The sequence below is a fragment of the Sciurus vulgaris genome (assembly GCF_902686455.1).
Source record: "Sciurus vulgaris genome assembly, chromosome: 11".
NCBI classification, from domain to species: domain Eukaryota; kingdom Metazoa; phylum Chordata; class Mammalia; order Rodentia; family Sciuridae; genus Sciurus; species Sciurus vulgaris.
In genome coordinates, this window is record NC_136472.1 from 111,750,072 (window position 1) to 111,771,042 (window position 20,971).

The window sequence follows — 20,971 nt, forward strand, 5'->3', positions numbered from 1 at the left end:
GAGGTCTTCTGTCCACTGACAAGGAATAACTCCTTTATTTGATTATTCCTCTGCAATTATTTATCTGTGTCTTGTGAGTCTAGTTAGCCTGAGTCACTCCCCCTTGAGCCAAATTACCTCTGAGTACCATCCTCCCTCTCTCCTTATATTTTTCACAAGGCCGTTATTAGCATTTGGAGTAGGATGATTCTTTGGGGGGTTAGCCTGCTCATTGTAGAAAGTTTGCATCCCTGACTCCTACCCACTGACTGTTGACTGTCAATGACTAAGTGTCTTCGTCATTGAGACAACCAAAATCCCACAGCATTTCCAAGCACCACCTCTCAGTGCACATCACCTTCTCCCTAGTTGGAAACCACTGCTCCAGCTACAACCAGGGAAGGAGAGTATGGGGACAGACATGAAAGATCAGGAGACACATAGCCTGGAAATAGCACACGTGAGGGATATGCAGAAGTGGGAACAGGAAAGGACACATGGAGGTGGGGAGACAGGACAATATACAATAAACCCCACACTATCAGTAAGATCCAGTTAGAAACTTGACATTTAACTCTCTTCTTTCTATGGCAGAGGGGCAAAGACTGTTGGCCCCTTTACGGAGACAGCCCAGTCTACCTAGGCTTCCTGCCACTAACACCCTTCCCATTCCTTTGGGGATCTGGAAAACTGAGAGGAATAAATGGTTAAGCTGGGTCTCCTTACTGCCCTGCCTCCTTTGCCACCATAGCCAGCCTATCCTTACAGGAGCCAACTGCCAATAGATTGGGGCAAGTCGATTTGCTGTCTTCCTAAGTCGCTTCTCCCAGCAAGGGTAGGAGGTGGTTGCTTTGGGCCAGCATGCATGTCAGAGCACAAATGAGCTCACCAGCAGCTTCATTCATTAGCGCAGCTCAATGCAGGGCTGCCAACCCAGAGTGCAGCCCAGGCTGGGCTGAGTCTCTGCCTACACTTGCCCCTTCCCGATCTAGCAGATGAGGAATTGGCTCTGGCCCTTCTGCTGCCTTCCTAGTGCTCAGCTTCAGGACCCATCTGCTTCAGGAGAGGCCAGAGGCAGGAGCACTCCAGGGTCCCAGCCAGGTCTCTTTACTTTTGGACCTGCAGAAAAAGGCCCGATCTCTCTGCATCTGCCTGACCAGCTTTGTCTTTCTGGAGCATAAACACAGCACGTTCTCTATGCTACAGCTCCATCTCTGCATCCCTGCCTGTACACACAGCTGAGCCAGGCAGTTGGCTGAAGGGCCCAAGGACCAAGAAGTCCCCAAGGATGCTGTGAGGAGGTCGCATGCAAAGAATGACATGCAACCAACTTTCGGGCTACCTATGTCCTTTTCCCTGTCAGTCAACTAAAATTAAGTGGGGTGAGGAGCATTACTACAGTTGGGACCTCAGGAATTCAGCTCTCCTTATATAATTTGCTCTGTTTTAAAACAAGTCAACAGTGGCTTTCTCTGCCTGCTATTCAGAGTACAAGAAGTTATTTCATTGTAGGCTCCAGATCCCTAGGGTATGAACCACCCAACAGTAGTATAGCATGGAGATTGATAATTATCTTTACCATTTACTGAGCACCCACCATCACGTGCTAGCTCTGCACCAAGCTCTTTAAATACATTGTCTTATTTAGTTCTAATAACAATCTTGTGAACTAGGTCCTATCATTATTTCTCATTTTTAAAGCCAAGGCAACTGAGGCTCAGAGAGGTTAAATAACTTGCCAAGGGCCACATGTGCACAATATTCTACTCCATGCAGTGCTGTACATAGAGACTTAATAAATACTTGACAAATGAAAGAGCGAATTAAATACCCAACTTTGTCTTCAGTGATTCAACCTTCCAACCCCACCCTGCAGCCAAACCCGACCAGCTAAGCTATTTGTTTATTCGATAACTACTTATTGAACACTTACTCAATTTTGTTCACTGCTGTGAGGGGGTACAGAAAAGCAGTCATTGGAAAAGTTAATGGAAACATTCAACTAATAAAAAGTTAGCAACATTTAACATTAACTTGAATTAATTTCAAGGTTATCTGTTTCCGCTTTCAGCTAATTAAACGTTAGTTAAATGGTGCATAACTAGTTGACTACAGTGTAATGTAGCAAAAAGAACACTGGATTTGAAGTCAGGGGTCCTGGGTTCCAAAACCTTACCAGCCACCCTCAGCACATGAGCATGGACAAGACACTTGACCTATGCACACAGCTGTCTGCATCCCTACACTGGGCTGAGCACAATCCTGCCTTTGCTGTCCTGGTTGTAAGCATTCTGAAGAAAAATGCATGACAGCAAGATTTATGAGCCCTAAAGCTCCAGAAACACATGAGATGGTGTTCATTTTTGAAGGTTGAAAATTAGTCAATTGACTTAGTATTTAAATTTTTTTGAAAGCAATAATGGGCAATTTGTCCATAAGCTCATAAATTTACTTGAAACTTTCCCTGAAAACAATTTGTTCTTTCCTCATAATTTTCAGAATGACAATATAACAATGTTGCTAGACTACCATGGCAAGGATTTTTTAATTTGCTGATAGCAGAGAAGGGAAACTATAATTAAAATAAGGCAGGACAGTGACATACTTAGTGCCAATAGCCTAGTAGCTGGGTCTGAATCTCATTTTCATTTTCATATCTGGTGGTGTTTTATAGAAGTTGGGCACTTTCCTTTCTGTCCAACCATATTACAAGCTCCCTAAAGACAAAGACATGTCTCTACTACCTTTTCACCCCTGAAGCCTCTCCCACCCCAGCACAGCACCTCATTGAAAGGGAACAGTAAGTGATTTTTTTTATTGTACACACCTGAATAACAAAGGAAACTTGAATTGGTATTGTACTCAACCAGAAATTCTAAAAATGGTTTGTTAAGGCTCCAGTTTCATTGAGAGATCATTTCAGAGAAAGGAAACAAAGAAATGAGGCTTATGTCTTGGGGAGTTTTAAGGGCAATTTTATGTGTCCATATGCCTAGGCTAAGAGATGCCCAGATAGCTGATAAAACACTATTTCTGTGTGTGTCTGTGAGGCATCTCCATAAGAGAATAGCATTGAAATCACTCCTCATCAACGACTAGAGCATCATCCAATGTGTTGAGGGTCCAAATAGAGTACAAAGATGGAGGTGGGGAAAATCCATTGTCTCTCCTTGGTCTGGGTTATGCACTTCTGCCCTTGGATATCGTGCATGCTTCTGATTCTCCAGCCTTCCATCTTGGATTGAAACTACTCCACAGGCCTTCCCCTCCTCCCACTTACAGGTGGCAGATCTTGGCCTCCATTATGACATGAGTTGATTCCTCATAATAAATCTCTCCATATATCATACTGTTTCTGTTTCTCTGGAGAACCCTACTGCAGGGATGAGGCAGTTATGGCAGATCAGTGGAGCCGGTAATGTCATCGTTGATGGTTGTAGGTCTAATCATAGATGCTGCTCATTGATTGCTTCCTCTTTGTCTGACACTATGTTTAGCTCATCTAATTCTCAGAACAACTATGAAGTGCTGTTATTAATCTTGCTTTACAGATGAGGAAACAAAGGCACAGCAAGATCAAAAAATTGGACCACCCCCACACACCAACCTCTCCAAAACCCATAGCTAGTGGGTTGAGATTTCCCATGACCCCAAGCCCCATATTCTTAAACACTGTGTATAATTCATACAGATGGAACAAGCCAAGAAAGGCCATCTTGTTTATTACAAGAAAAGAGATTGTTCTCCAACTTTCAGGAAAGGAAAGAGCCAATAATGAATTTTTTTAAAATCCAGGTAAGTCTAGATTTGTGAAAAAATGATGAAGCTGAGAAACCCTTGGCTTTTGGCCAGAGTCAGTTGTCTCTCTAACTGACTATGACTTATCTAAGCTGGGACAGTGCTGACTTAATTTTGCAAACTTATAAATGTATTGGAGATGAGGTAGATGCCAGGGCTGGGGTGCAAACTAGTAAGAGGTTTCCATGGCTGGAAAACCTTCCAGTCAAGAAAAAGTACAATGTGGGAGTTGAAAGCAGGAGAAATTACTTGGCTTGTTACCAAGTATTTTTAATAGCAGCATCCTTCAATTTCTCTTCCTTGGCTTTAGTCAACTTCAGGAGGAGTCAGCTGCCTGGCAAGCCATGAATCTGACTCCGAAGGTCTCATGCATGTGCGCACACACACACACACACACATCCCAGCAGTCTGAACAGCACGAAGGACCTGTGGCATTTGCACTTCCCAACAGGCCCAGCTTCCAAGGGGGATGTGCACTTTTGGGTTCTCAATGTTTTCAGGAAAAAAATAAAAAATAAAAAATAATCCTCTTTAACACTGGATTATTCTTTAACACTGGAAATCAAACCCACGGTCTTCATGCATGTGTTCTACCACTGAGCTACACCCCTAGCACTACATTAAGAATGGAGTACATTAAGAATCTTGAATGAATGAATGAGTGTGTATTTATTATGAATCCAAACAACCTAGTTCTCAAAATGTTTCAAGTTTCTAATTTTAAGCAAGTTCAAGGTACTTGCAAATGTAGAATTTAAATCTTTACCACTGTTTAAATTCAATGACATCATATATAAGATAACCTTTGAGTTCATTAGGTACTGGCTAATTAATACACCTGCAAGTGTGAGTTATTATCTCTGCCCACAAGGAGGATGATACTAGTAGGAAAATAAGACACATACATGAATAATCTCACTACAAGCCACCATGTGATCATGGTAAATAAAGAAAAGGAGCATTTGCTTCTCTATGGACAGAGAAGACTTCATGGAGGAGGGCACCTTGGAAAGGTATCCGAAGAATAGCAGGGTTTTACTAGGTAGATTTGGAAGAAAAATGGAGGAAAGGGAAAAATATAAAGCAAGACCAAAAACTGGGGTCATAGAAAGTACAGCAGTTTAACTTACACATGAAGTTTCTGTCAGGGGCAGGGAGGGCAGGATTGGGAGGAGATAGGATTAGGAAAGTAAGCTGAGAACAGACTATGCAGAACTTTGAATGTCAAGGTGAGCCTTATGGGATTTATTCAGGACACAATGGGGGGTCATTGAAGGTTAGTGAGCAGGGAAGAGAAATGAACACATTAATTTGCTTCCTGTCCCTGGTTTTTGAAAACATATGATCTTTTCTGGCAGATGCCACGTACAGCCCAGACTGAAGCCAAAACTACTCTCCCAGGCAGTGCCTAACCTGGCTTTGCCTCCTGCCTGCTCTCCGTGCCCAGAAAGCTCTCGAACAAGTCCCCTTTCTGGGCATGAGGCCTGGGTCAGCTTCCCTGGGCTGACCTAACTCCTACTTCATTGAGTGCTGTCCATGATTCTTAAACAGGACTCTAATTTCTGCTACAGTTAAATTTCAGTAGTAGCAAACCTTTTTCTAGTCTCAGGGAAAAAAAAAAAAAAAAACAGTTAATTGATGATTGTTTTAATTGTAAATTTTTCAACTATGAATTTATTTTTAAATATTGGCCTCTGCTACAGCTTGCCTTTAATAGAATCTAGTATGAGCTGCTACTCAATTTAGCACAAATTGATATTTTTAATTAGCCTGGGCTTTGAAGTTGGGTCCATCTGGATAGGAATTCTTGGTCCACCACTTACTAACTCTGTGACCTTAAGCAGATCAATTGCCATTTCTGAGCCTCAATTGGCTCATCTGCAAAATGTTGGCAATTATGCCTTTCCACTTGGGGGTTGCGAAAATTAAATGAGATTAAGCCACGGTGTATCTAGCCAAGTTACAGGCACTTTAAAATACTCAACAAGTGTTCTGCCTCATTGCTCCCTCCCCCACTATGGGCCTTTTGCCTCTTTTGGGGTGAGGAATGTGCTTTATCCAAGTTTTGACTTATCATCATTTTGTGATGTTCTGCAAAGAGGGAGGCAGTGCTGAAGGGAGGAACTAGCATATATTGAGCAGGTTCAAATTCTGGCCAACTTACTGGTAATATGAACTTGGGTGAAGTTTATCCTTTCCTATGCCATAAAATGAAGCAATAGAATATATAGATATAGATATACAAAAGATTTATTACAGGAATTGGCTCATGTAATTAGGGAGGCTGAGAAGCCCCACAATCTGCCATCTACAAATGGGAACCGGGAAAACTAGCGGTGTAACTCAGTCCAAGTTCAAAGACCTGAGAACACATGGCTTTGGGGAGCAGGGTGGGATTTGAGGTGGGTGGAAAAGAGAGGGCTGATATCATTCCAGTCTGAAGGCTCTACACCAGGAGCTCAAGTGTCCCAGGGCAGAAGAAGATGAATGTTCTAGCATAAGAAAAGAGAGATTTTGCCCTTTCTTCACTTTTGTTCTCTATCTGCACCCTCAAAGGATCAAAGGATGCCTACCCACATTGGTCAAGGTTACCTTCTTTACTCAGTCTACTAATCGAAATGCTCGTCTCTTCCAGAAACACAAGAAAAGAGAGAAACAGAGACAGAGAGACAGAGAAATAGTATTTTATAAGTGACCTGGGCATCCCTTAGCCCAGTCAAGTTGACACAAATTAATCATCACAAAGAAAGATCATGTGCAATTGCCATGAGGGTTGAACTACTTGGCACAAGTGGCACTCCTTAGCACCATGCCTGTTATAGTAGGGGCTCAGCAAATGTTAGCACTAGCAGCTTCCAGCAGTCAACCCAGCAAGTTTAAGGACCACCGGAGCTCAATTCTTTCCCCTCTTAAGCTCCCTGTTCTTTGTTCCCTTTTGATCTTTTGTTTTCTGTCTTCTTCCTTCTCCTTGCATTCTACTTGCCTGGGAGGTGTATATCGTAATGGATAATCATTTTGTCACCCAAGACAGACAGATCAGGCAGGATCCAGACAGGATTCACATTACTCACAAGCCAAGTGACCTCTTCTGAGAATGGTTGTGCAGATTTAAATGAGAAAATGTAGGGGAAGAGCTGAGAACAGGGTCTGCATGTGGCAGCCTGCAATAGGGTAAGCCCAACTAAGACCATGGTGTGCCCTGTGTCGTTCCCCAGACTCAGCGCCCAGCGTGCAGTAGCTCTGCCATCCATGGCCTCTTCCCCATCACATTGGACCCTTTCCAAACTCATCTTCAAGTTCACAGTAGCACTGATCATCTTAGCTACAACAGTAGCAAAAATAAGGGTCCTTCCAAAGCATAAGTGGAAGGGGTCCTCATCTCCTGGGGAAAGCCAGAGGGGTCTACAAGTAAGAGAGAGAAAGATGAGGCCGGGGGGTGGACCCCCGTCCTGGAGGTGAGGTGAATGGTTTCCTATCCCTTTTTGTCCATTTTATTTAAAACAAAGCTCATCACCATCTCTTGCCCTTAATCAAAGCAATTGTTAGTTTTGCTAACTTGCCCTGTAGACATTAACTCCCCGCCAAGCATGGCCCAAGCCCACAGAAGTCACTGCCGCATGAGACAGGAGGGCTCCCTAAGCAGCACCCCAACTAGTGCAACAGGAAATAGTAGCCATTTGTCCTTTTCTTCTGTGACCCTGCTGTCCAGGAGAGCCAGGGACTTTGGCCTCAGAAACTTGGCCTCCAAAAGGAAATTATTCTATCTTCCTACATCCCAAAGAAATGCCTCTGTTGCAACAAGGCTCTAAAGTATGAAAATAATCTCTTCTGTTTGGATTTGCTTTGCCCATTTACAACTCATTGACCCCTACCTCACCTCACCTGTTAGAGGTCGAAGGACCTAAGAAAAAGTGATCTGGCTTCTTCATTTCACCCTGAGGAAATGAGGTCTAAAGAGACTGTGAGACCATGGGAACTGCATTTGGCCAAATCAGAAAGAGATCTTAGGCCCCAGGGGTCCTTCCTCATCTCTCTATGGGAGGACTCAGCCTGTACTCTGGAAGCAAGTACAGGCATGGAGTAGACTCCAAGTCCATTCATTTCGTACTTGCCATTTATTGAGCACCTATTGTATGCCAGATGTGGTGCTAGTCACTTTCATAGATATTATTTTATGGGATTATCTTGTCCCATCTTGGATCCCTGACAGCACTGGCTCATAATAGTAACTCAATAAATGTGGATTTTCTTCTTTGCCTGGGGAACCATACTGAGTAGAAAGAGAGTGGGTTTTGGAGGCCATCTGAATTTAAATCTCATCCCTGGCACTTGTGTGTTTTTAGGTCATTACCAATGTAAGCCTCAGTTTCTATACCTCTAAAACAAAGATAACATCATTATAAGTTGCTTTTTGTGTTTGTCTGTTTGTTTTTGCTTTTTTTTTTTTTTTTTTTTAGTATTGGGGATTGAATCCAGGGGTGCTCTGTGACTTAGTCTCATCCCCTCGCCCTTTTTACTTTTTATTTTGAGACAAGGTCTTGCTAAGTTGCTAGGACTGGACTGGAACTTGCAATTCTCCTGCCTCAGCCTCCTGAGTAACTGAGATTATAAGCCTACACCACCACACATGACTGGTTATAAGTTTTCAAGTTACTCCATGTGAAGGACCTCATTCTAGTAGGAGGTGTTTAGGTATAGTGGTTCCTGCCACTGGCCCCATGGTTGTTTATATTGTCACCTGCCTTCAAGGACCTGAAAATTTCAGACATCAAGACACACATATAATAACCATGAAGCAAGGCAGAGTGCGGTAAATATCCTAGAAGGGACCAGGACCAGCGATGAGCTATGGAGGCTTGTGTATGGGGATGATGGGAGGCATGCTGGAACAGGTGTCCTTGTGACTGAAAGGAATTGAACAGACAGGTGGGGGAAGAAATGATGCTGGGAATGAACAAGGATGCATGTGAGGAGGTGAGGATGCAGCAGCAAGTCCTAGTCCAGGAGGGTGGAATCTAGGATTTGGGGAAATCTAGAAGTTTGGGGAAGCAGCAGAAAATAATCAAGGAAAGATAGGTAGGGTCCAATCTATGAAATCTACAGACTGGGGACCTTATTCTGCTGGCAATGGGGCATCAGAGAAGCATCTGTACCAGGTAATGATAGGCCAAGACTGAAAGTGATAAAGTGGGGCACGTGTTGAGTGTGATTTGGAGGGTAGACATCAGAGCAGGGAGCTGCTTTAATAACGGGAGTAAATGAAGGCCCAGCATAGGGGGTACCCTGGGGAGGGAAAGAAGAAAGTGAATACAAGATGAAGATTAGAGGTAACAGTTGGATGTGGGAATGAGAGAGGGAGATGGCTGTGGGCTGGAAAAGAGGTGGAGAGAACAGGATGCCGTGAATGTAAGCAGCAAATGTTTATCAGAAATGAGAGAGAAGACAGAAGAATGGTCGAGAGGAGGCCAGGGGAGATGGGGCCATGCAGAGAGAACTAGTGGAAAGACAGATGCCGGGATGCAGGCGAGAGAGTAGCTGAGAGAGCAAGCCCCTGGAGGAGGCCGGTGTCCCACTGGGGCCTTGGTTACAACATGGGGTGGTGATGGAAAGGCAAAAGAAATTTAAATTAAATTTAGAAGGAAATTTTAATTTATTCATTGATACTGTTATTCATTCTATAGACTCCCATTGAATGCCCACCACCTATAGGCGGCAAGCTGACCCTGTCAAATTATAGTGGACGCCCCATAAGTTAGGGGCAGGGCCATGTGCTAAGGGGAAAGGAGTTGGGAATTCTTAAGAATTTGCTTGAGATGCCAATTTCTTACTCGCTCCAAAGATACCAATTCAGTATTGTTCTACAGGTGGCTCTTTGGATCATGTCCCAAGATCACTGTTTAGGAAAACAAATTAGACACTTGCAAGAGTGTTAAGGTCATAGTTAAGGCCCCAGATTTATAGAGGACCAACTGCCCCCTTCATAGGCAGCCTAAGAGTGGTCAGAGGAGGCAGTTATGTGCTCAGCCATCACTGGGATGAACAGAAGGGAAGGAGGGAATCACAGGGGAAGGAAGAGATTATTTCACTGAGGGAGCATTGCAAATGTCCCAGCTCTGACTCCTCTGGGCTTTACACCTCCCCACATCTGACCTCGTCTCCCAACCTTCCCCAACCCCTAATCACCCTTCTCAGAATCCTAAGGATTTCCTAAGGTCTCTAAGCTTTCTTCAGCTTTAATATTTAATACAATTACACTTAAAATATATCCAACCATCGGATCCTTTCAAAGGAGGAGAGAGTACTTGTGATAATGCCTGACGTTTGCAGAGAACATCAAGTTTTCAGAGCAATTTCATGCATGTTACTGCAGATGACACTATGCCAGCCTTTCTCAGTGTGCGACACATAGATCATCAGCCTCAGCATCACCTGGGAGCAAGGTAGAAGTGGAGATCTGTGGTCCCAGCCCACACCCGCTGAAGCAGAATTACCAGCTGAACTTTTAACAGGCTCTCGAGTGATTCAGAAGAAAACCATAACTTGGAAACTGTGATACAATAGAAAGATGTCAAGTCTTTGCTCCCAATCCCGGTCACAGAGCTTCAGAAATCCTTGGAATTTCCTGATATAAGTAACTTTTGTTATTCATAACAAGTCCGTTTTGGTCATACTAGAGTTTATGGTGGCAGTGAGCCTTTAGACAGTTTCAAGGAAGAGGATGACCATGCCAGAAAGACCAATCTTGGGATTAAAATTGGAATTTGGCCCCAATCCCCAACCTCTGGGGAGGGGAGAAGGACTGGAGATGGAGTTCAGTCACATAGCCATTGATTGAGTCAATGATGCCCGGATAATGAAATTCATATGAAAACTCTGGGCAGGACACCAAAGCCCAGAGGATGTTCCAAGTTGCAGAAGACACTGATGATTGTGGAGGTGACATGCTCAGAACCCAGGCGGAAGGGCATAGAGCACTGCCATCATCGAGATCCCTATCCATTCAGCTGCTCCTGAATCATATCCTTCCTATTAAAACTGCTGCCAAATGTATTGTGCTTTCTGTGAGTTCTGTGAGTTGTGCTAGAAAATTATTGAGCCTCATGAGGGATCTCAGGAACCCCCAAGTTTTCAGGCAAATCAGATAGAAGTGCAGATAAATTAGTGGTAGGGTGCAGGAAATACTTCCACAAATATGACACTGTGACACACTGAGTATTTTCAGCTGAAGGAAATTGAGAAAACTATAGGAACAGGAAGTTCTCTTTAACCTTCTGCAGCCCTCTCTCTCCTGAAGAGGACCATAGAAAATGGAATTCCCCTCACCCTTTCCTCACTGAAGTAAGCCGTAAAACCTAGGAAGGTCACTTTCTGACCTTCTTCCTCCCTCTTCCCCTGAAGACCCTCATGTGTGTGGCAGGTGTCCTTCTCTCTACACGGGGGAAGAAATGTCACACAGGGCACCAAGAAGAATCTATGCAAGATTCTTCTCTTGCTGAGTTCCCCCCAGATAATTCCATTATATCATACCTTTCATCTTCCAATTTCAGTTTGCAGGACTCTCCTTTAAGCCTTCATTTCTGAAAGTTCTCATGACGTGCAAAATTTGGGGAGAGGGGCATATTTGTGTTGTGGGTATTCAACCAAAGGGCCTCACCTAGGCTACACTCACTCTGCCCCTGAGCTACACCACCAGACCAAGCACATTTTTATTCAATAAATGTGTATGCTTTTTTCTTCTTTTATTATGGGAGTCTCAGCCATGAACCTTTCAGTGGATGAGGAAGTAGTACTTTTTCTCCCCATACTAGTATGTCAGTCAGTTTCCCATCATTGTGACAAAATACCTAAGATAAACAATAATATTTTGGCTTATGGTTTCAGAGCTTTTGGTCCATGGTCACTTGGCTCTGTGGCTTTGGGTCTGTGCAGCACAGTATATCATGGCAGGAGCACATGGCAGAGGAGGCCTACTCACCTCATAGCAGCCAGGAAGCCAAGAGAGAGACTCAAAGGAGCTGCAGTCCCAATACCCTTCGAGGGCATGCTCCCAGTGACCAACTTCCTGCCACTGGGCCTCACATGTTAAAGGTTCCACCTCTTCCCGACAGCACTATTGGCTGGCTGGTGACCAAGTCTTGAATGGAGGACATTCAAGATCCAAACTAGAGCAACTGGGATCCAAGATGTGTCTGAGGTAAGGCGTGAGACTCTAGTAAGGGTGGTGTTGTTGGTGACCTTGCCCTTGAACTCGGGGGATCGGACGCTAACTCCCAGTAGTTAGTGTCAGAATTGAAGTAAATTGCAGTACCCTTGCTGGTGTGAGAAAATTGTCGCCAGAACAAAGGAACGGTCTCATAAATGCCACCACAATCTTGTAAATTATGGATCAGCATTACAGATGGGGACACTGAGATACAGGAGAGTACCCAGCTCACCCACAGGCAGAGGCATTGTGGGGCAAAGCGGGAATATAAAATCAGGCCCTTGGCCCTGGGTCATGACTCTTCCCTCCAGTGCACTGCTGCCTAATGGGCCACTATGCCCAGGTTAGTGGTAAAACCACAAAGCTGGGGGACTGGGACCTTCCCTGGGGGCCAGGTCATTCAGCCCATCAACACCAACTGCCAGGGCAGTAATGAAAAAGAGCTGAGGCCCTTGGACCTTTGAAAGTTTAAATTATACCTTTCTGACTGCATGTGTCTTGTGTAATCCTCAAAGATTTGTAATTGTGACAGCCTAGGAAAATTACAGGTGACTTGAAGCAATTTAATGATAATAAAAATAAAATAAAAACAGTAAACAGCACTGCTGCTGCCTCTAATTTCCCAGCATCTTTATCATATAAATGCCTCCCTTCTTTCCCCCTTAGACAATTAATGAATCTGCAATTGCCGCTGGATGCTCTGCTCTTCTCTTTAATCCTCTCTGTTGCAGCCCCAGCTCTGAGGCAGCCCCCGCTCCAGCTGCAGTACCAGGGTTCCCACTGGACTGGCCAGACTTCAGAAGCCCCCAGAGACCACTTGGGCCTCCCCTGCCACATGGAGCAGGCTTCCTCTCTGGCCCTTCATGCCAGTGCCCAGAACTGGCTTCTCCAGCCAAGTTTCTCCAGGAGTCCTGCTGATTTGAGCAGCCACAAATTGACCTTCTCTCCGGGCGTCTCCTTGCCTCCCTCCTGGTGTTAATATGTGCCTTAAAGAGCTGCAAACTCAACAAGTCTCTGTTATGCAGGTTAATTCAGAGCGCAGCCAAGCTGTGATCAAATGACCTTTACCCACTTCCCTGCTAATTTTGATGGGCAGCTCCATTTTCCTTCTCCCTCCTGATCCCCCCTTGTTCTAAATTGGAAATCTATCAATTTTCGAGGTAAATGGAAAATAAACACACACAGGCACATGCAACACACACTCACACGCATACACACCAGCCCCAATATGCCATTGTTGAGACCAGGGCCAAATTGAGCTGTTTTTTAAATCTTCAACTCCTGGATCTCAGAAGGATGTTAGAGCTGGACCCCAAGCTGATGCCAAAAGAAAATAAAGGTTCTGAAAGAGAATCCCTTCTTCCCAGTTTCATTTCTTGCTTTATCAGTGGGATACAATAACAATAATAAATACAGAGAATAATAACAATAAAACTCCACATTTATCAGGGGCTTACTACCTACAGGTCACTTCTTGAGGATGATCTCATTTAATTTTCTTGTCACCTCTATAAAATGAGAACTATGATTAGCCTAGTTCTATAGAAAAAGAACCTGAGGAATCAAGAGATTATAGAACATGCTGAAGGACACTCATAGAGAAAGAGGCAGAGCAAGCATTTGAACCCAGATGGTCTGATTCCAAAGTCAGGTCTTGCTTTGTTACTCACAGTGGGTAATCACGCTGGGCCTTAGTTTCCTCATCTGCAACATGAGGGTGATAAGAGAGACCTCACCAGGCTCCTGGGAGGTTAGGAGATGACCTTACTTTGAAAACAGCAAATTGCTGTCTATTTACCAACATTAGAATTATTGTTATTAGTTGGATCAATTAATTTTTCATACCAATATTTCCTGATCACCTGCTATGTGCTGGATCTGCTTTAGGCATGCAGATGCAACAGTGACCAAGGAGGATAAATACCTCTGTCCCCAAGAAGCATGCATTCAAGTGGGGAAGACAGATGAGAAACCAATGAGTAGAAGATATAAGGTGAAGCTTGATCCTGCAGAGGAAATGCAGTGTGGGAAGAGGGCCCAGAGCGATGGCTGGAGAGCTCTGGCTTTACATGGTTCATCAGGGAAGACTTCACAGAGAAGGCGAGACCTGGACAAAGGTCTAAGAAGTGGGGAGTCAGCCAAGCCTGTATCCTGGGAAAGAGCCTTCTCAACGGTGCAAGGGACTGAGGCAGAACCTGCGAGAGACCAGAGTGGGTGGAACAGAGGGGAGGAGGAGAGAGGAGTAACAGGTGAGTCCAGAGGGGTAAAGCTGGTAGACGGCCATGTGCCCCAGGAAGCCATGGGAAGCCATGGAGGGTTTTGAGCAGAGCAGTGATGCTGTCTAACATCATTCAAGGGTCACTCTGGTTTCTATAGAAGGGCAAGACCAAAGGGGGCTGTTGCCACTGACACAAATGATGAAATGGTGGCTCAGAGAGGGGAAGGGAAGTAGGGGAGATAAGATACCCCAGCAGTTGCAAGGCTGGAGTTACCATTTACCAAAATGGGATAAAGCAAGAGGAGCCAGGGTTATGCACTGAATCGTGCCCCTGCCAAATGTGTTAAAGTACTAGTCCTCAATTCTTCAGAATGTGACCTTATTTGGACATAGGGTCTTTGCAGATGTAGTTAAGGTGAGGGCCTTAGGGTGAGCCCTAATTCACATGGCTGGTGTGTCCTTACACAAACAAATTTGGATACAGAGACACACACGTAGAAACCAGAGATGTGCCGCTACAAAGCAAGGAACCACCAGAAGTGAGGAGAGAGTTCTGGAACAGATCCTTTTCTAGCACCTTCAGAGGGAGCACAGCTCTGCCAATACCTTGATCTTAGACTTCCAGCCTGCAGAACTGTGAGACAATCAGCTTCTGTTGTTCCAGCTGCTCCATTTGTGACACAGAGGCAGCAACCCTGGCATTAACTGCTATAGCAGGTTTGGAGGAAAGAATTCACAGTCCATTTCTAGACAGCCAGGTGGAGATGTCAGACCAAAGTTGGGGGTGAATCTGGAGTTCAGGGGTAAGGACTGAACTGGAGATACATATTGGAGAGTCATCTTATCTGCTGTGAATTTATAGCCACAGGGCTGGATGAGATCAGCTACATAGAGAAGAGGTTCAAGGATTGAGCTTGGGGACACTCCACCAGGAGTGGAGGACAGGCCTTAAAGCAGTCAGCGAGGAAAGAAGGAAAGTAGGAGGAGTGAAATCCTGAAAGGTAAGGAACACGTTTTGAGAAGGAAACCTTGTCAGTTCTGTCCAGTGTCAGCCACGATTCACTTTGGGTGAAGAGCAAGAATTGACCCCTGGATTAAGCAACTCAGAACCCGTTATGTGACCTTGACAATGGCAATTTCAGAGGTGGGAGTGAAGTACAATTGGAGTGAGTTGAAGAAAGAATGGGATGAGAGGAATTGGAGGCAAGGTATGACACTCTGTTGAGGAGTTTTGTTGAAGGGACATGTGGGGTCCAGAGAGGACTTCTTTAAAGTAGGAGAAATGACAGTATCTTTTATGCAGAGAGAAATGATGCATCCAAGAGGGGGAAACTGATGGTACAGGAAGGAGCAGGGAGAATTTGCAGTGCTGTCCTTGAGAAGCTGGTGGGTGTGGGGTGGAGTACACGGAAAGGCTGACCTTGACCAGGAGCATGTGATTCTCCAGGGACGGGAGAGGCAGGCAGAAGGGCACAGGTGTGGAACAGGAGGAAGTGAGGGCATCAGCTGAGAGTCAGGAAAGGAGACAAGGTGCCAAAGCTTTGGGGAGGAGAAAGAATGAAACAGTCATGGAGGGCAGCTGGAGAGTGACAGGGGCAGGAAAACAAAGCAAGCTTCTGGGGCAGCACTCAGGGCCTGGCTATGATGCAGCAAGGCCAGCAAGATCAAGACCTGTTCTTCTCCAGCCACAGTTGGCTGCACAAGAGTAAGCTCAAAGCCAACAGAGAGCTGGACTTGGTTGGGGCTGGGGTTTTACTCCTCAAATAAAAGGGAGGAGGAGCAGAGAGAAAAGGGGCATGCACAAGAGTAGTTACAGAGCTGGACTGTGGAATTTCAGCTGGACAAGGACAAAAGACTGGACTTGAGAAAGGCAGGAACCAACAGAGGGTATTGGTCTAGGGATTGTATATTTCAATGAGGGGAGCACTGTCAGAGTTGGGGTGCTAAAGCCTGTGAACTAGAAGGAAGAAGGTGAGATCAGACTGGGCTCCTTACCAGGTAACCGTGGAGATGTGTCAGTTAGCAACAATGACAAGGTCTAGGAAATGGCCTTGACAGTGAGTGGTTAGGACAGGATGGAGAGCAAGAACCTTGGAGAAAGACGCCAAAGAGCTGAGAGCCCAAAGGTACCAGAGGGATTGTGGATATTGATCATGGATGCCTGTATTATAAGAGGAGTAGTTTCAAGGCATGATGGTGAGCCCGGGCTAAACTTCTGAAGGACCAAGAGCAAGTCCCCAGGGATCATTAGGTAACCACATCTCCTGGTGGACATGAGTCTCACAACTGGAGGTTCTTAAAGAGACAGAGACTAGTGTGGAATCAGCAAGGAGAAGCTTCCAAAGCACCTGCAGCTAGAGTTTTGATAATGGTGAGAGAGAATAAAGATGCATTTAAAAGAGCCCCCCAGAAAATGGTATCCTTAAGGAGAAGAGATGAGGAAATGAGGAGTTTTGCTGATGGCTTCCCATGAATTCTGGAGGACAAGGCAGGGGTTGAGGAGGGACAGGAAGGAAATGAAGTTGGAAAAAGAGGCAGGCATGACCTGGTGCGGAACAAAACCTGGGCATATGAGGCCCACGAGCCCTGGACTTCTCATATGACTGATGGGAACCAGGATAAATAACCCATCCCGGGGACCGAGGCAGAGAATGGTGATGAGGCTGGGACCAGAGGAGCTGGAGCTGGGGTGGGCGGAGTTCTTCCCAGGAGCATCGGTTCTGGAATCCCCAGTCGATCTTACCACATGTGACGTGGAGGTGCTTGGAGCTTCACCATGATATGATTACATTATCACTTCTACAGTTTCAGTCAGCCTTCCTAGGTGTAAACAACCCAACCCACTGACTAGTTCTTGCAAAAGAACCCCGTATTTATTAAAGGAGAACTGCATCTTCAGGACTGATGCCTGATCTCCCTGAAGTGCTCTGTAGGGTGACGCTCCCCCCGCCCCGTTGGCCTCCCATGATGCTCAGGACTGAGTGTTAGAGGCTCTGCTGCTGCTGCCTTGGAAGAACCAAACCTCGCCCCCATCACCACCATGACAGCCAGGACACGGACGTCCCCCTCTTTCTGCACCTCCACACACTGTCCACCTAACCAGGCTCACTGAACGAGTCTAATTGGTCAAACACATCACAAGCCAGGCCTCAGCTGCAAGGGAGGCTGAGGATGCAAGGTTTCTGGCCTCTACCTTAGGTAGATTTACCAAAATCTGTATAGATTACCCCAATCTAAGGATGTGCCAAGATATTGGCAAACCACAAATGTCATATATTTATTTAAAAAATACAGTAATAAGGAAATTTAGTGTTTATTTTGTCTGATATTTGCAAGAAAGAGATAGGAAGCACACTGTATAGCCATTTACCACTAGGATCTGGAAGAAGGCTCTGAACCTCCCAGGAGCCGTTGGAGAACACAATTTCTATCCAGCTGGCTCCAAGGTCTCAATAAGCCACACACGTGTTCTCAGGTAGGACTTAAGGGCCTGAGTCTCCCCAGATAAGAGCAGACCTGTTTAGAGCCCACTGCACAGCAAAGCACACTCTTGAATCTGGAAAGACAAGGTGATAAAGGCTCCTATTTACCCAACAGCTCCCATGTGCCAGCTTCTGTAATCTTCTCTCGGCATGCATGATCTCATTTAATCCGCCTGGCAACTCTGTGAGGAAGGTAGGAGGATTACCATATTACATTTAAAGAAACAGAAGTTTAAAGAAAATATTAGTAACTTGCTTGTGACCCCGTATCCGCCCACCACACCTTCCTTCCTGCAACAAGTTCATTCAATGCAGATGTGCAGGTTGTGCACTGCACAACCCCTCAGTGCATCACTGTATTCTGTGAGGATGGCACCACCTGGAGCCAGGTAGTGCACAACCTGTATGCTTAAATATAGTGTCACCTGGTTCCAAAGTCCATTTTTCTCACAACTGTATTACCAAGTCCAGTAATCAACGTCTTTTAAGTAAGAGCTCCTTAAGGTCAAGGAAGATTCCCTCTTTGTATCCACAAAGAGTAAGCACAGCGCCTGGCACAAAGCAGGTGCGCGATGAATGGCTGCAAGATGAAAGGGCACCAGAGAGGAACATGAATGTGCTCATCAGCTCTTGAATCACTGGATCTACAGAGGCGCCACTCGAAGTCTGAAATAGGTAGTTTAAAACAAACGAAAGGAAGAACTACGGATTTGCACAGCTGGTTGTCAGCTTATAAAACTCATTAACCCAAGAGGTGGCATAGGCAGCAAACACTAATGGACTCCAGGTGCGTCTAGGAAAGTTCAAAGCTTCTACAACCATAGCGTTTCTCTTAAGAAGAGCAGACAAGAAGGGAACTTCCATTGAGCACCCACTATGTTCCAGGCACCCGGCTAGAGCAAGCTCATAATTTACCAACCTCTCCCAGTCTGTTTCCTTCTACATAAAACGGAACTTATAGTACCTACCCATTGAGGGTATTGAGTCATTAAATCACATAATACATGGAAGGCACCAGCCCAGGTCTGGTACCGTGGTAACGCTCAGCAAATGCCAACTATTGTTCCTCGAAATAATGACAAGATTATTAACGAATAAAATTGCATTTATATTTCACTTGCGGGGAAATATTTCAAAAAATTTGCATCTTATACCAAGAAACCAGGTTCAATTATCCCTTCATATAGACACTTCACTGATCAAGACTTCTAAAAACTCACTTTTAGCCCCAGGGATTGCACATAAATAAAAGAATAATTTGATTATGCTTCTTCCTTGTGATTTTCAGCCAGGACTATCTTGCTGAAGCAGCAACATAATAATCATCTCCAGTTTCTTTGGATGTGTGTATGTGTGGGCACAGACGTGTGTGTGGTATTGGAGATTAAACTCGGGGCCTCACACATACCAGGCAAATATTTTACCACTGAGATACACCCCTATATATATAATTTCAGTTTTGAGAATTCCCACCTCCTATGATTTCTACCAGAAGTTTTTGGACACAGTGTCAAGCAATGAATAAAATATTCAAATGAGCCAGGCGCACATCTGTAATCCCAACAACTCGGCAGGCGGAGGCTAGAAAATCACAAGTTTGAGACCAGCCTCAGCCACTTAGCAAGAACTTGTCTCAAAATAAAAAATAAAAGGGTTGAATAACAAATAAGTAAAAAAGGTAACGGGTATGGCTCAGTGGTAAAGCTCCCCGGGGTTCAATCCCCAGTACCCAAAATAAAGTAAAAGGAAATAAAATATTCAAATGAGACCTATCATCCTATGTAGAGTCTGTGTACATTGTGGTACATGGACAAGTTGAAAATAGATTAATATTATTAGAAGCTAGAACTCAGGGAAAATCATCCCGTTTTCCAGCTCAGTCATGTTTAGAACAAACTGGCTTTCCTATAAATCTGAACATAGCTCCTTAGAGGCCTGCCCTCCTGTGTGCTCCTGGGAGGCCATGATCATTCTGTTATGTGGAATCCACAGACCCCATATGGAACCAAATGAAAGTAGATCTTTCCAGAGAGGGAGAGAGAGACTGGGGAACTGGATGGGTTGACAATGGAATGATGGATGGATGGGTGGATGGATGAATGGATGGATGGATGAATAGATGGATGGATGGATGATAAAAAGATGTCTGGATAGAGCAATATAGTATAACTAATACTGGCATAGACTTTAAAGTGATATTAGTTTCCACAACCAGTTCCACCATTATTTAGCTGTGTGCCTTGGAAAAGTTGTTTCATCTCTGTCTGTAATGTGAGAGTAATAATAGTACCTATCTTGTAGGTTGGTCATCAACTTTAAGCAAAACAATACATTACAAAGCACTTATTTATCCATCAACAAATGTTCATTGAGCTCCTACTATGTGCCGGACAATGGTCTAAGTGCTGGGACTAAAAATGCTATTGTTAGATAAAAATCTCATACCTTCATGGAGTTTACTTTCTAATAGGAAAAACAGATAAAAGAATAAGTTAGACAACTATATCCTTTTTTAAAAATTTTTTTAGATGTTGAAGACCTTTTTTTAAATTTTGTTCATTTATTTCTATGTGGTGCTGAGGATGGAACCCAGTGCCTCACACATGCCAGGCAAGCGCTCTACCACTGAGCCACAACCCCAGTCCAGACAACTACATCTTCTATTAGAAGGTGAGTGTTTTAAGGGGAAAACAGAGTAGAATAATGGGGTACGGAAATGTGTGCAACTAAAAGTGTTAGGCTCAACCTCACAGAGACAAGAACATTTGAAAAGAAAGTCAAAGGAGCGAGGAAGTGAGCCGTGGGGATGCCTGCAAGGAGAGCATTCCAAGCCCAGGAAATAACCAGTGCAAGGGACCTGAGGTGGGGTGTGCCCGGTGTGTCTGCAGTACAGAGGAGCATAATTTTCCACAAGGGGAGACTTACGCGCACTCCTGGGATGTTCCTCTATAGCTGCCATGCAGCCTCTTCTAGGCCCCAAGGTTGGTGATGAGGTGGTTATTCACAAGGTCCAACACACCAAGCCTGACCTCCTCCTCCTCCTCTTCTTCCTCCTCCTTCTTCGCCTTCTTGCTCCTTCTCTTTCTTCATCAACGCCACCAGCAGCAGCATTTATTCGTTGCTCACAGCCCACAGCTGTGATAGATTCTTAACCTGTATTAGTTACTGCTCTCCACAATAGCTACACGACTCGGCACTGCTACTGACTCCATTAAATGCAGGAAGAAATGGGCCTGGAGAGGTGCAGTGATCTGCCCAGCGTGGCCGAGTCTGCACACGGCAGAGCGGACT